The sequence below is a fragment of the Centruroides sculpturatus genome, unplaced genomic scaffold (assembly GCF_000671375.1).
Source record: "Centruroides sculpturatus isolate CEXI.00-Female unplaced genomic scaffold, Cexi_2.0 scaffold319, whole genome shotgun sequence".
NCBI lineage: Eukaryota > Metazoa > Arthropoda > Arachnida > Scorpiones > Buthidae > Centruroides > Centruroides sculpturatus.
This window is the reverse complement of record NW_019384636.1, coordinates 449,024-465,059: the sequence shown is the minus strand read 5'-3', so window position 1 is coordinate 465,059 and position 16,036 is coordinate 449,024. Positions and strand designations below refer to the sequence as shown.

Genomic DNA, 16,036 nt, shown 5'->3' with positions numbered 1-16,036 from the left:
GAACGAATATTATTCAATAACAATAAAACAGATCGTTAGTAAGATTGAGGTTGTATTTAACACTCGAATGTCCAGATCAACATTTTATCATGCACTGTAGGATTTCCGTTATTTATTCAAACGCATAGATCTTATTCATTGCTGTGAAAATACGACAGAAACGATACGAAAGCGTGCTACTGGAGGAACAACTTCACGTAAAACTGTAATCATCATACGGGCTAAAAATTGTGTCGGACACTATAAGTAGAAGCGATATGCTATATTTTACTGTATAAAACAGCTGTCCTTACAATGCTCGCTTGTACTTGGAGTTTCTGAGTAAACTATATCCGAAACTTAAAGAGGAAAAATACAATTGGCGACATTCGGTTAACGTTTTTTTTTTCACAAGACGGCAAAAATACGTCATCTGATATAATCTCGCGGACGTCATCTAGAGTTTTCTACCTTACAGTCTACAATTAAACCCTATTTAAAGAAGTGTTCGCGAAATGGAAAACGATGTTATATGCTAGAAACTGTTACATCCTAGTGGATCTTATGGAGTTTTTTGTGGTTCGCAGACAACCACCACGGCCTGTATGAATCTCTTTTTCGACTACATGAAAACATTTATTGTCAAGGCCTTGTATAAAACTGAATTCTAAACCATAAAGTTGAGTTTTGTATAACAATTTTCCGAGTAACTAGTTTTCACTGCATGCTGTATTCTTCCCGGTGGCGCGTTATCCTTTAGGCAAAAAGAACAATTGCCCAGGCTCCACCAAAACGGTTATAAACAATTCTTTTATAAGAAAACATTCCCCGAAGAAAAATTTCTGAAGTCAACATTTTACATGGGGCTCCGTGGCCTGGGACCCAACAAGCTATAACGCTCCACTAATTCTTCCTTTTGCATAACATACTAAAATATGTTATTTCCGTTATTCGATTAACCGAGTTTTTATTTGCCATTAGAAATATCTATTCATTTGCATGACCTTTTTCTTTTCACGATGTACAGAATATTCTCCTCTAAACATATTGTATGTATACAAATGCGACAAAAAATGTATATACGTTAAGCCGTATTCGGAAATGTTGCTCGTTTCGTAAAACAAGCAAAAATTTGCATAATTGGTATCGGCATAATTAGGAAAATTTTCTACTAATTTCAAGAAATAGGCAATTCAAAATTAGCTTGTTAAAAATATAAAATGCCGATTTTATATTTTACAGTTGCAGACGTTTGTCTTGTCTTTTCATGTTGGAGAAGATCTACTGGACTATGGTGCCCCGTGATAAGTTGTGACGTGCGATTTGATGTAGTAATTATATATATTTGTTTATACGCGGGGAATAATGCCTTCCGGGAAGTCTTTTAAGGGTAACTAGCGTAAAGGTATTCAGGTGTTACAGACGTGGAGAAAACCCGGAAAACTCCACCTAGTCAGCTTATCAACTGCCGATGTGCGAACCAACGACCGAATTCCCAGTGTTTAGGGACCGGAACCGCTTGGCCAATGGTGGGCCTGAACAAATTTGTTTTGCTTATTGAGTTATGGCTTAGGTTTTGAGCAGATTTGTTTTAGTATTGTCTTTATACTTGAAGATTTTATTGTTTTATACCAGTGTTCCGCAACCTTTTTCTACTTGCGGCACACCCATGACTCAACACTGTACACCAAAATGTTATTCCCCTCAAAAACGTATAATATGATACTATTAATAGAATTACGTAATGCCACTAACCTATTATTATTGTTACTAAACAGACATCAACACCTGTGAGCAAATTTTTTTTACATATAATTTCTTAGAATACATAAAAATGCGTGGCTTGTAATAAAGAATAAACAAACGTCATCTTATTTCATGAGTACTGCGGCAGAGAATGAAATACAAGCATAAGAAACACAACAACTGTGATAAAAATATATAAATAAAATTTGAAATTAACAAAATACGTAAAAGTTCACGTCACACCTTTCACCATGTGACGGCACATCAGTGTACTGCAGCACACAGGTTGCGAAACACTGTTTTATACCTCTAATGATTACTTATAAACAACGGATTTATATATTCCAGGGTTTAAAAAAATTAATCGAATAAATTAAAGAAATGAAAATCATGTCATATTTAGTTTCTGTTTTGTCTGCAAAATGGCGGAAAGTAGAGATAAAATATAAACAGTTTTTAATCAATGATTATTCTATGATTATTCTATCGCTTTTAAATTTTAAATTAATAATTATTATGTAATTAATAAGAAATTTGATTATTATGTAATTCGATAAACAATTTTCTTGTATTTCATAAATAATTATTTTACTTTGGTTTAAGATTCCGCGCTAAGTTCGAGTTAAACGTCGATTTTACATTAGTTAGACATTAAATAGATGTTACATTAAATGCTAAATTAGTGCTGAAGCATATATTATTGAAAAATGTATGCACTTACAGCAATACTTCAAAATTACAGACAACAAATCAACGATAAACAAACAAAAATAAATAAAAAATAAAAACAAAATTTGTAATTTCTCCAAAATAAGTTACTACAATGTTACTCAGTATCACTTGGTGCGATTACCAGTTTTGTGAATTTAGCAGGAATATTTGCAAATTCGTAAAATCGGCATATCATACAGATTTCACGAATTACGCAAATTTCTTGTTATTTTATGAAAGGAGAAGCATTCCCAAATTCAGCGTAACCTATATACAAAAATGCTATGTATATATATACAGGAAGTGAAAAGTCCCTTGTACCCTTTTCACTCCAAAAGTACTGAAGTTTTATTAATTAATTTAATTAGTTACTAGCCATGCATGGCTTTTTTGTTGACCTTGAAAATCATTCTCAAGAATCGAGAAAAGATTCCCATCTAACGCTCCAAACGTGACTTCCTATCTAAGTACATTAACAAAATTAATATATTTTCATATCTTAATATTTTTGGAATGAAAAATTCCAAAAATAATGACGATATATATATATATTATTAGGGCAAGAAACTTTTGACTCAACTTGTATAGATGTATATGCAATTTATATGTGTATATGCATTTTCCAAAATATGAATTTTTAAGAATGCATTTTTTTCATATGCAAAGAACATATTTAGAGAAATTTATTCTATAAGCTTATAAGAATTTTTTACTTCAAATTTATTCATTTAACCTTGTCATACTTACGATGTCCTACTTTGAAAAAAAGTTGTATATTTACATTTTGCATTTTTTTTTCTTTTCTTTATTGCGAAATCTAATAATTCGAATTCATTAGAGAAAAATTAATAAAATATACAAACACGCATTGTTTTTAAATGAAATATTTAATAACAACAATGAATAAATGTAATTACATCTCTAAACGTATTTTATAGTACATGATTTGAGCGAATCTTACATTTTTCAGTTGTAAATGTTTAATATAAAAAATATTTATGAAATACTTACTTATATAAAGATTATAAAATAAATGTATAAATAGATGTATATTTATTTCAAAAGCAAAAGTATTTTAGATAGTTGATAATTAACATTTTTGAATTATTATAAATTCTTGTTTATGAAAATAATTTCATAAATGTATAATAATTCGCAAAGAATTTCTGATTATGGTTATAGTTTTATTGATACTTCTGTTTCAACGTATCAGATCTAACAGTTTTAGATATATATAAAGCGTAGAATAAACGACAAAATAATAAAACATAAGTAACATATAAAAATATTGCCAATGATAACGTATTCTCAGTTTGTTCGCAGTATTCGCCACTATAAAAGTTAACAACTGCCCAGAATGTAATAAAACAACCAAAGAACATTTGAGTAATTTGCATCATAGTTACCAACATGGCAATAAAACGAGGAACATTTATTTTCATCGCTTTCATTGCATAGTAAGTATACATAAAACTATGTACAAATAAATTCATAGTACAAAACCAGTATCCAGTAGATACCTCATTAGCGGCATTATACCAAGTAAAAATTAAGGTCGCAATATGATGATACCAATGTAAAAATATTAAATTTTGTTTCCGGAGAACAATAAACAAAGTATCTCCAAATTCAAAAAGTTTCGACCAAGTAAATAAATAAATCCATATGGAGACAGGGTGATATTTTTTCGCGAAACTTATATTACAGACGGAATAAGTGAATCCAAATTCTTTAATTAAAGTCCCTAGTCCAGTTAACATTCTTATTGTGCCGCAGATGCTAAATAAAGCTAATAAGATATTCCAAAAGACCAGTGGGCCACGTAACTGAAACGAAGGTCTGGACTTCATATAATTTTGCAAAGAGAAAATGACCAACAGATACACAGCTGACCAATAAATTGTGTAAGGCCAAAGTTTTTGATTCCATTCAAAATCTATATTTTGTGTCAGATATTCTTCTATATAAAATAGCTTGACTTCGCCTTTTCTTCTGAAATCGGATGTTTCCATAATATCCTGAAAAATAAATTTATTTAAATAAATATTTTAAGAATATATATTCTTTACGTAGTTAATTTTTGTATCACGATTATGTTTTTAAAATGTGATAAATAATCAATCACATTTTTTCTGATGTGATTGAATATTTATCACATTTCAAACGTGTTTATAATCAGAATTCTGTTTCATTTACATACAATTTAGTTACCAATTTGTTTCAAAAATTTTTTTCTAACTGGTTTATTTTTATTTATTATAAAATAGAAATAACTCTACCTCTCAACTATAATTAAATGTTGGTTTATCTCTATTTTATCTAATTTTTTCACGTATCAGCAATAATGAGTCGGACAGAGCAAATCAAGGTAGAGCTTGCGATAAGAATAAACATGCTATTTAAAAATGATAATAATATCATACTACAATCTTGTCATTAATCATCCCTCTTAAAGTTTGCCTTGAATTTTGATTTCCAACATTAAAAATGTATTTCTAAAGTAATTCTAACAGAGCTTGTTTTGATTTACGTTATCACTTTATAATTAATTAAGAAACAATCTTGTGTTCAAACATATTAAAAGTAACATTTCGATAGTTTTATGATAAGCAATATTTGTCAACTAAATTATCATAAAATTAGCCATATTTGATGAATAAGGCGTTTATGACAGATAGTGGAAATAAGTCATTGAGATTTGATTTTTAAAAAACCAGAAGAACATGCCCAATTGAAGATAACCATACTTCGTTTTAAAACCTAAATCTAAGAATTTCTGATTCATTGCTTCATTCGAGTAGGATAAATCGAATATATTCGAAGAAGATAAGTTGGCATTCTCTCAAAAAATCAATCACGACGAGATACGTTAGTTGAAATTCTCTTAAACGCATTTCAACTAGCATATCATTTACCCCAACAAATACTGTACGGTATGTATAACGTGGGATTAAGGAGAATATCATCAAGATTCCAACTTCGATAAAATGAAAATTTCTAATGAACCAAAAAAATCTAGCAAGAAGTTAGGTAACTTTCACGGCTGTTATGGAATTTTATTTTAAAAATAACTGTTATATATTATTAAATATAATAAATAAAATTGTGTGTGGAGCTATCTGTTATGGGTTTTTTAAATAAACTTTTTATATTATTAATTATTATAAAATGGCAAAAAGATTAATTTTTAGGATAGGGATGAATTTTATAGAAAAATTTGTAAATGCTAATAACGAGTAAAATTGTTATTAAGTCCGACCCCCTCTCGTATGATACATGACCTCTTCCAATCTCCCGTCGATCTTTAAACGTCAAAATTTAATAACATCAATGCCCCTTATATACGAGCTACCATGCCAAATTTCGTTTTTTAATTATTATTTCATCCTGAGATATTAAACAAGATAGATACCAACACATACACATCCACGGAATTTTTTCCGTTTGTTTGACATTTTTGTCTTCAGGAGGTTTGAAAACGTGAAGATTTGCGAACACCGCTGAGGGTCAAATTTGACACGATTTCAATTGTTTCCTTTGTTATGTATACATAACACAGCCTAGAAAGTAAAACGCCTAGTCATTAGCCATTAAAATTAAAATTGCCTGTTATGGTAATGATGATTTTATCTTACTCGAATAAGGTGATAAAATAACTGTGGTCAAATGGATAAAATGACTAATTACTGGTAGTTGGTCGCGGTTTGCCCCTCACCAATGGTCACGTAATGTTTTTCAGGTTTTTGTTCACGTGTCTAACACCTAAATAGGAGTCGGTTTCTGCCCAAAAAATATTTTTAGTATTACAATCTTTAATTATTATAGAATAATACAAATCTTATTAACATTAATCAAATTCGTATTGGCATGGTTTTTATCAATAAAAAACATAGTGAACAATTCAAAATATCAAAATAAATATTTCGTTGATATACAGTGTAATTTTGGATTATTTTCGCCTGTGGACAGTAAAAAGAGCCTTTATCAGACACATCGTGGGTTTGGCTAAATCCACAATGGGAAGGCTAATGGCGAGTGACTGAGCCCGACATTTTCTGAACCGACCACAACTCGAAAAATTCCCGAGTTTTTCAACCGTCCGAATTCACTTCCGGGTCCCCTAGAAAGGTAGACCGAGGCTATCTCGGCCATAGACCGGCTCATACTTAGGAAACTAAAATCGAATAGTCAATTGCTAATTTTATAAAATAAAAATAATACTGATACATAAATCAAAGTAAAAATAATAATGAAATAGAATAAAAAAGGAATAAAATTATTTTTCATTATAAAATTTGTCGTACATCCTTTCTTTAATTTTTTTCGTTAAATAAAGTGTGTAACCTCTTTGGTTCATTATTCTGTAGGACTTTTTACCGATTCTCTTCTTTTCTAAATTTAGTTACTGTACTACACAGAACTAAAGAACTAAATTTAGAAAAGAAGTCTTGCAGAATAGTAAACCAAACTGGTTACATACTTTAACTATAAAGGAAAAAATTATTCTTACTTTTTATTTTGTGAAATATTTCTTCATATTCTGTATATTTTACTATTTTTAAAAACTTAGCAAAGTTTTCAGGATATCTACTAAAAAGTGCTTTCATACATTATCGAGGATGGGCTATTCATTGGTGCATTAGTGAATTTCCTCTAACCCGAAGAAGAAGGAAAAATTATCTCAACTCCTATGGCAGATAAAACTATATAGTTCCAATTGTAGACACAAGAGAACAAGTCGAAATTATACTACCGCAAGATAAAGAACAAGCTGCGTTATTCGCATGTGATCCTACGTCCACAAAATCAGCGAATTCATGCCGAAGTAATTTTTATTTTTCGCATAGCAGACTGATTATCCAAAGCTGTTACCTTTTACCTTAGTTTTTTTGTTATTTATTGATTAATTTAATTTGTAAGGATTTTATGTTGTTTTAGTTGTACGATTTGGACACTTTAATCAGAAAGTATTGCTTTTTCGCCATAAAGAGACCAAAGACGATACGCCTGTCAGCCTTTTACAATAGCTTCTTCTGTGCTAACGATCAGATTACTATCCCTAATGCATGAATATGATGATATCTCCGTACTCAAACGCGAGGGGATCGCTTGGTAGTCGAATGTTTGCTCGGCCGAACAAACACCACCTGCCAGAACAAATTTTCGATTAATAACAAATATTTTTATTTTAACTTTAATTTTGCCATCCATAAAAATTTTCTATAAAAAAATAGTATTTGACAGGCCTCCACAATTTGCTTTTCAAGATTGGCAGCATTCAATATATCAATACTTACATCACCTGTCAGCATGTAACACACTGCGTTGAAGAAACACATCATATTCATTTTTCTCTGAAAGTATGGTATGAATTTCGAACGATTGTCTCATCGTTCCTGTTTTATTTTGAGAGACACTTACAGGAGGGAGGCATCCGAATTTCTTACATACAGTAATTGATGTATGGCTGGAAGACCTTTTAAATGACCATCTGTTAAAACCAAATATGATGGCATTGGGTGCCAAAGCCATCATATTTGGTTTCAACATGTTATATGATCGCATGTTCTTAAAGAAGTTTAACCATGGCTTAATGGCCACTTAGTATCCAGTGAATTGGCCCACATGGTCCACTGCAATGGTCTAAAGATCCCCTAATTTTATTTATGTGGTTTTTATACGGATTTTAAAAGATCGTGTATATGAAAGGCATTGGATGCTGAAAAAGATAATTTATCAAACACTAACTCCAGAAGTGATTTCCTGTGTTTATGACTTAACAATTGAACGAATATGTATTGTTGTTAATGCAAACAGGATTTTCTTTGAGGTACTGCTAGACGAAATGTTTATAGAACATGATAAAGCGCTTTTTTGTTTGAATGTATGTTTATGATTTAAAATACTACGTTCCAAATTATAGCTTTCTTTCTGTTCTATGAAATATTTAATAAAACAAAAATGTATTGTTCATTAACAACATTATCATTAACTACTGTATAAAAGTTTGAGAAACAAACACTTACAAAGCAGCTCAGCACTACAGGGAAGCCGAAGTTAGATAACCCTTCAAATTTTTGGAAGTAGGCCTACGTGGTGCACCATCTTTATCCTTTTTTCAATTGAACAAGATGTAGAATATATCAATTTCGATCTGCTCTACAACTTTACAATTGGAATAGAAGTTCTATCTGTAATAGGAGCTGAGATAAATCCCCCCTTTTTTGTTTTGGGATTGGGATAATTCACGATGCACCAATGAATAGCTAGCTAATCCTCGATATTGTATGAAAGCAACCATCATTTACATGAATCTGATACTTCTCTCTGAGTTATTAGCCTGGATCACTTTTTAGGAAATATCCTGTATACTGTAAATAATAAATTTCAACATAGATTTACAGTTTCGTTAACTTTACTTACATAAAGTTAACATAAAAATGCATAATTTTCGCTTCAAATATATTTGCTCCAGTATAAACGAATTACGAAATTCAAAAATAATAATTAATAAAATTCTTAACTCATGCAATTAATACGTTCATCTGTCTCATTAAAATTTATTAAACTATAATCTATTTTATTCGATACTGTAAACTACTTTTAATCTTATTTCAAATAGAAATTAACAATTTTTAAATGATGTTCATTTAAATCCCGATAATAATATCACAACATTTTAAAAATAAAGTTAAAAACATTTACACATCGGAACTCGAATATAATTCGTTCCTAGAGGGTATTCGAGTTCTAAAGCAATTTTTCCCGTAAGAAATAATGTAAAGTGAATTAATTCGTTCTCAAACCCCAAAAATATCCATTATAATTCTAAAAAATCATCATTTAAGTTAATATAACTTAAGTAAATTTCGTAACTAATGATAAAAAATGAAAATAATGATGATAAATTAAAAACAATGAAATAATTAAACTATAGAATAAAACTCAGATGAACTAAGCACGTTCAATACAGGCCCCAAATTTGTAGCAACTAATTTAGAAAGGTAATGGATTTTCATTGTTTTCAGCCCAAAAATAATGTTTAGTATCCCAAAAAGTAGCATGTAGCTCTAAAATAAAAATTAACATAATCTGCCAGATTATGTTAATTTTAATCACATCATGCGTACCTGTACAGATATCATTCTGCGCACTATGGCTATCTTTGTTATTATTCGAGTTCGAGGAAAAGTTCGATTTTTAGAACAAACTTTCTTTGGAAAAAGTGTTCGAATTCCAAGTTGTTCGACTTCTGAGGCGTTCGATTTCCGATGTGCTATTGTATTAATTTTGTTTCCATTGTATATTTTTCTCTAAAACTTTTAACAATAAATTTCATTTTTTTGTTGTTGTTGTAAGTGTTGTTTGAATATGTGAATCACCTCTAAAGTCGGAACAGAATGCACTTTTTCCTTGCATTTATAATAATAAAATTAAAATAATGCAATAATTTATTACATTAACTAAAACTGTATTATTGTAACTCTGATAAAAATAATTAATTACATATAAAATTGAAAAATTTATAAATTTTAAAACACATAAATTTAATTATTTACTAAGAAATCTCATGCAAGCTAAAGTTTTTCTATGTAGATTAAAATGTATAAAAATTCAAATCATATATCTTGCAATATATGTATATATATATATAATTATGCAAGATATATAATGTATAAGGGGCAGTCGAATGAAAACAAGACAGACTATATAACAAGTGTGGCACGGAAGTTGGTGATGCAGGTAGATGTGTGTATAGAAGTGGCCTCTATCGGGAATCAGGAAGGAACAGCGTGAACGTTCACCGCTGTGCCATTTGTCTGTTAGACATGCTCGAAGTGAGGTCGGCAAGTCGTGTGTGCGTCCGACATCACTATAGAGACCCGCTGCTCGTTGACTTTCTGGAACACAGTGCCACAATTAACGCACAGCGGTACATGGAAACTTTGCAAAAATTGAAGAGTGCCATCAAATCCAAACACCCGGGAATGTTGACAGACAGCATCATTCTGTTGCAGGATAATGCCCGCCCACATGTTACCAAAGTTGTTTCGACTACGCTGCAGAAGTTTCGCTGGGAAGCCCTTATACATCTTCCATACAGTCCCGATTTATCCCCATGCGATTTCCATATTTTTGGAGCCCCGAAGAAAGACATTCGTGACCATCAATTTGCTTCGGACGAAAACGTGCACGCCTGGGTAAAATCAAGGTTCCACAGGCAACCGCAAAAATTTTTCTACGAAGGCATTGACCTCAAAATTGTCTCACAGTGGGATAAATGTATTAACAGTTATGGCGATTACTTTTGAAGTAATAAACAGTTTACTTACTTTTTTCCTATCTGTCTCGTTTTCATTTGACTGCCATTATATATACAGTATAACCTCGATTATCCGGACCTCTACTATCCGGATTTTTGATTATCCGAATTGTTCAAAATAAACAAAAATTTTACAAATTTGCTGATTTGCACTTGGCGAATTACGCCACTGTTTATGTACGTAATGGAATGCATAACTTTTTTTGTTTCAACAACGTCTCACCCAGCACAGTGGTCGTAAACTCTTAAATATACTGTACTTTACGTCGTAATAAAAATATAACTTGACATACGTATTTATAAATAATTTATATTCAAATTACATCATTTTTATGACCAAGGGCGGCATAAGGCATGGCATAAGGCATAAGGCGTGGGCCACCACCTATGCCTCGCGGTCCGAAGGGCTTCGCGCCTCGAAGGTTTATGCATTACATAAAAGCCGCGAACGCGACGAAAAAATTTTACTCGTCATAAAACGACAAATAGTTTGTCAAATTTTTATTCATAAAAATCAGTTTCAACTGCTTTTTATTTTATAAAATCCGTCTTCTTGCGCCACCCGAGGGCCTTTTAACAATAGCTAGTCTGTTAGCGTTGGTCAGTAGTAGTACAAATTCAATACGAACGTTTGTTTCTTGAAAATTTAATCACTATTAAAATACAGTATTTACTTTTAATATTATCGATATGTCATCGAAAAGAAAACGTGTTGTATTATCATTAAAAGACAAATTAAAGTATTTGTTTCGATTATCCGAATTTTTCCTTATCCGGATTACCTTCATCCCAAATTAGTCCGGATAATCGAGGTTCTACTGTATATATATTTATACACTCTTAAGTGTTTAGTGAAGACTTTTTTAAATTGCGATATTTTGCGACTATAATCAACGTTTTCTTTTTCTTTTATTTTTTTTATCACAAACATATGACTCTTTACCGTTATTACATTTAAAAAATTTGCCGCAAAGGTTAAAATCTTTACAGAGAATAGGACTATAATTGTTTTTTTAATTAATTTTTCAAACATTCATTTATTTATTACGTCAGCTAGTCGAAGAAATCCATCAGCAATGAAATAAAACAAAAAAGTGTTCGAAAGATAGATCGGCTCGAATAGCAGTTACAGTATCAGTAGGTTAGTTAGCACACGTTCTAGACAGCGTGTGCTAAAAATAAACATCGTGCCATGTGACACGATGTTTATTTTTAGTATTACTTGGATCCCATGCTTTATAATGTTTTTGATTAGTTTATTCGATAGATAAACGTTAATTATTTTATTTAAATTAAAATTCCGAAGAGTTTGTGAAAATCCGGCATCAAAATCCCATTCGAGCTAAACAGTTCGAGTTAAACGAATTTGAATTAGCCGGTTTGATTTAACAACGAAATCCCTGTGCCAGATGATCGGGGAAAGAAAATGACTTCGAGTTACCCCGGTTCGAGTTAACCAGATTCCACTGTATTATTTAAAATTTTGTAAGCTGTAGAAAAATTATTTCTAATACTCTTATTTCTTATACCTAAATTATACAGTCGATCCCCCTATAAGATCATTGATTTTTCCGTTTTATCTGAATTACATGTTGTACGAGTCACTTAGATTTTACAAATATGTGAGCCGTTCACAGCCCGGCACACGTATTTGTAAAATCTAAGTGACTCGTACAACATGTAATTCAGATAAAACGGAAAAATCAATGATCTTATAGGGGGATCGACTGTATTTAAATTATAAATTTATTTTACTTCAATAAGTCAATATTTATACATTGGTGTGCAAAATGTAAGGATTGTTTTTTTGCCATAACGCCACAAGAAATCACCCGGGAGACATGACATTCAGAATACAGAGACAGTATTTTGTACTTAAAGGATGAAGAAGCATAGTAGCGCAAAAATGAATAAAATACATACAGTGTGGAGTCAAACAAAAAGGGCTTAATTGAAAGAGTAGCATTGATACAAATAATTGTCTGCCCAGAGAGAGAACAGCAAACAGATGTTCCTTAGTGAGGAATATGATCTCACTTAACTGCAATGGTTGCTTTGCACGGTCTCTCCATACTCAAAATCTGATTATCAAACAGTTGTTGAGGTAATAGTGTCCATTCCTCAATGAGCATCTGTTTCAGTTGTTGGGTGTTCTCCAGCAGATATAATCAGGCCGAAAGGTGTCTCTCCAAACCATCCCACGCATGTTCTATGGGATTTAAATCAGGGGAGTACGTTGGCCAATCCATTCTACTGATATCTTCACTTTCTACTAACTCTTCAACAGCACGAATCTGATGTGTCCTAGAGTTATCCATAATAACGAAGTCTGCATCAATGTCACCTTATAACAGATGCACATGGGAAGGATCACTTGCTGACATAGCAATCTCCGGTAACAATACTTCCATCAAAAATTTTGAGCTCAGTCCACCCGTTTCATCATAATGTCTTCCCAAATGAGCAAATGAGCACACCAGGTCCACCATAACGGTCTCTTTCCATGATGTTAATGGGATAAAACAGTGTCCCTACCTCTCTCCATATCAACTGACATTAAGAATCACTTGTGATACTGAAACGACTCTCATTTGTAAAGAAGACGTGGCTCCATTGATGAGACGTACAGTTATTGTGTTCCTTACACCAGTCTAAAGATGCTGCTGATGGGCAACTGTCAGTGGGATGCAGCGTTCAGGACGGCAGGCGAATAGGCCACCTTTATGAAAGCGTCTGGCCACATTAAACGGCGACACATTTTGTCTCGTTGCCATACGCAGCTGTTGAGCAATATTGCCTGCTGACTGATATCAATTTCTTTTCGCCTGAAGAACGATATATCAGTCATCCATTGTAATTGTTTTTCTTGACGACAACCACCAATCTTTCTTAAATCTGTATCTGTGGTTTGGTAGGCTTTCCGACCTCGTGAAAAGACACTTTTGTTGATTCCAAACTCTTGGGCTACACTTGTCATACTGTGCTCCCCTCAAGCTCGCCGATCACTCTCCCACATATAGAGTCATCCAGATGGTTTCGTCTAGTCATATTGCATATACAAACTCACTTGAACTTGTAGTAGATGTCTTTAATAGCGCCTTTTGTCCTTTTTATCGTAGTCTTGCACTGTGCGCACTAACTGCATTGTTGCTTAAGTTTTGCACGCCAGTGCAGTTAATTAAGTCATAAATGTTTGTTTTTCTTCAATTTATTCTTGAGAACTAACAAGAATATTTATAATGTAGAACTTATTTAAAAAATCAATACATAAATCAAACTTTAACTTAAAATTAAATTCGAAATTAACCAGTTTAATAGTTTATTATATATATATATATATAGAATGTTGACAGACAGCATCATTCTGTTGCAGGATAATGCCCGCCCACATGTTACCAAAGTTGTTTCGACTACGCTGCAGAAGTTTCGCTGGGAAGCCCTTATACATCTTCCATACAGTCCCGATTTATCCCCATGCGATTTCCATATTTTTGGAGCCCCGAAGAAAGACATTCGTGACCATCAATTTGCTTCGGACGAAAACGTGCACGCCTGGGTAAAATCAAGGTTCCACAGGCAACCGCAAAAATTTTTCTACGAAGGCATTGACCTCAAAATTGTCTCACAGTGGGATAAATGTATTAACAGTTATGGCGATTACTTTTGAANCACAGAAGTTAGAACATCCTCTGTTTTTCCCTTATCTGCGAAAACTCTCGCTTTGATGGGAAATGTTTACCCCTCACATATCCCCCTTTCCATCCGTTCTCACGGAGGAATCTTTGCATGGTGATTGGTCGCCGATCGTGACATATAGGGGAAATTTATCCAAATTCGGGGAGTTCAGCGACAGATCTGAAAGTGTCCAAACTCCACACTTTTTCCTCCTGATGACCAACGCCCTTAGACGAGTCACATAGAAGAATTCCAGAGTTAGCACTTAGAAGTTATACTTTGATTTTGTGCACATATCGATCTCCCAAGATAAGAAGTAAATGAACTTTATCTCCAAAGTGTCCCTTGCCTACAGAGAAGAAGACGAACGACAACTAGAACAGGTTGTATGTTTCTAACGATTTTGTGAGCTCTCTCTCTCGATCGCGAATCGGGTATAGTATAAGTCCATATATCCCTCGATTTATATCATTCTTCCATTGGATATTTTGTGTTACTTTATATTTTCTTATAGTTTATTAAATTTATTGTTATTTAATTTATAATTAAAAATGTCTCTTAATTTGAGTCCGAATCAGATCTCATACGTGTTTGTCCGCTGATCGATAAATTTACAAACTGGTGTCAGCCCTGACAAGCATCTGGACTTCACCGTTCAGATCTACTAGCGGTTATCGCTCTCCTATGAGAACTTTTAAGATCGGATCTCTCGATCCGAAACTTTGGAGACAGATTTCGGATAATCTGTGCCGATTAAGTGGTACGAACAATCATTAGAGGATTAGAGTACCCCCGGCTACTCTCACACTATGTACACACTATAATAGTTCGTTAATCCGGCATCTAGTGGACCGGAATGGTGCCGAATTATCGGACATTTTTACGTTGCTGAAACACTTGAAAAAAAATTAATGAACATGTAACATTCACAATGATTTACGTGCATACATTTATTTTGCAGATATGTACTGCATATGTACAGTACGATTCGCAAAAACCTGTAATATTCCAATTGTACGAAACTTATTTTTACATAATTGGTCAAGGTCACGCAGCTTGACCAATTATGTAAAAATAACCAGTCACGCCCTTGCTGAATATAAAACCTGTTTGTTACTCTAGTGTAAAAATTTTTTTTTGCAACATATAATTTACCAAAGCGCATGAAGAGCTGATAGTGGCCGGAAGAAAACGGGTAACTTTTTCCCTGGTTTTTTTTTGAACAAATGATAAATTTAGAATGCTTCTTTATTAATGAAAAGCAATATTATTAAAAATTTGATTTTCCATTAGTAAACGAACATTAATTTATTACCATTACAATTACTAAATTTCCTCTGGGCCCTGATAAAAGTTCTGAGTTAGATTAACAAACTTATACTATAAGTTATATATGCATATGACTTATTATGTACATAACTAGCGATACTAAACAATGTATTCTTAAATGCTGAACATACTAACTACTGATGGCTTTTTAGTAATATTTTTTTTTGTATTGCTGTTAAAATTCAAACGCAAGTCACTTTCATTATTGAATTGTTGCAGTAACATAGGGTTAATATTGAAAAAAAAAAAAAAATATATATATATATAAAATAA

The 16,036-nt window shown here is 32.4% G+C and overlaps 1 pseudogene; it reads right to left on the bottom strand.

The window, feature by feature from the left end:
• Nucleotides 1-3,302: 3,302 nt before the first annotated feature.
• Nucleotides 3,303-16,036, bottom strand: part of LOC111625865 — a 43,211-nt pseudogene continuing 30,477 nt past the window's right edge.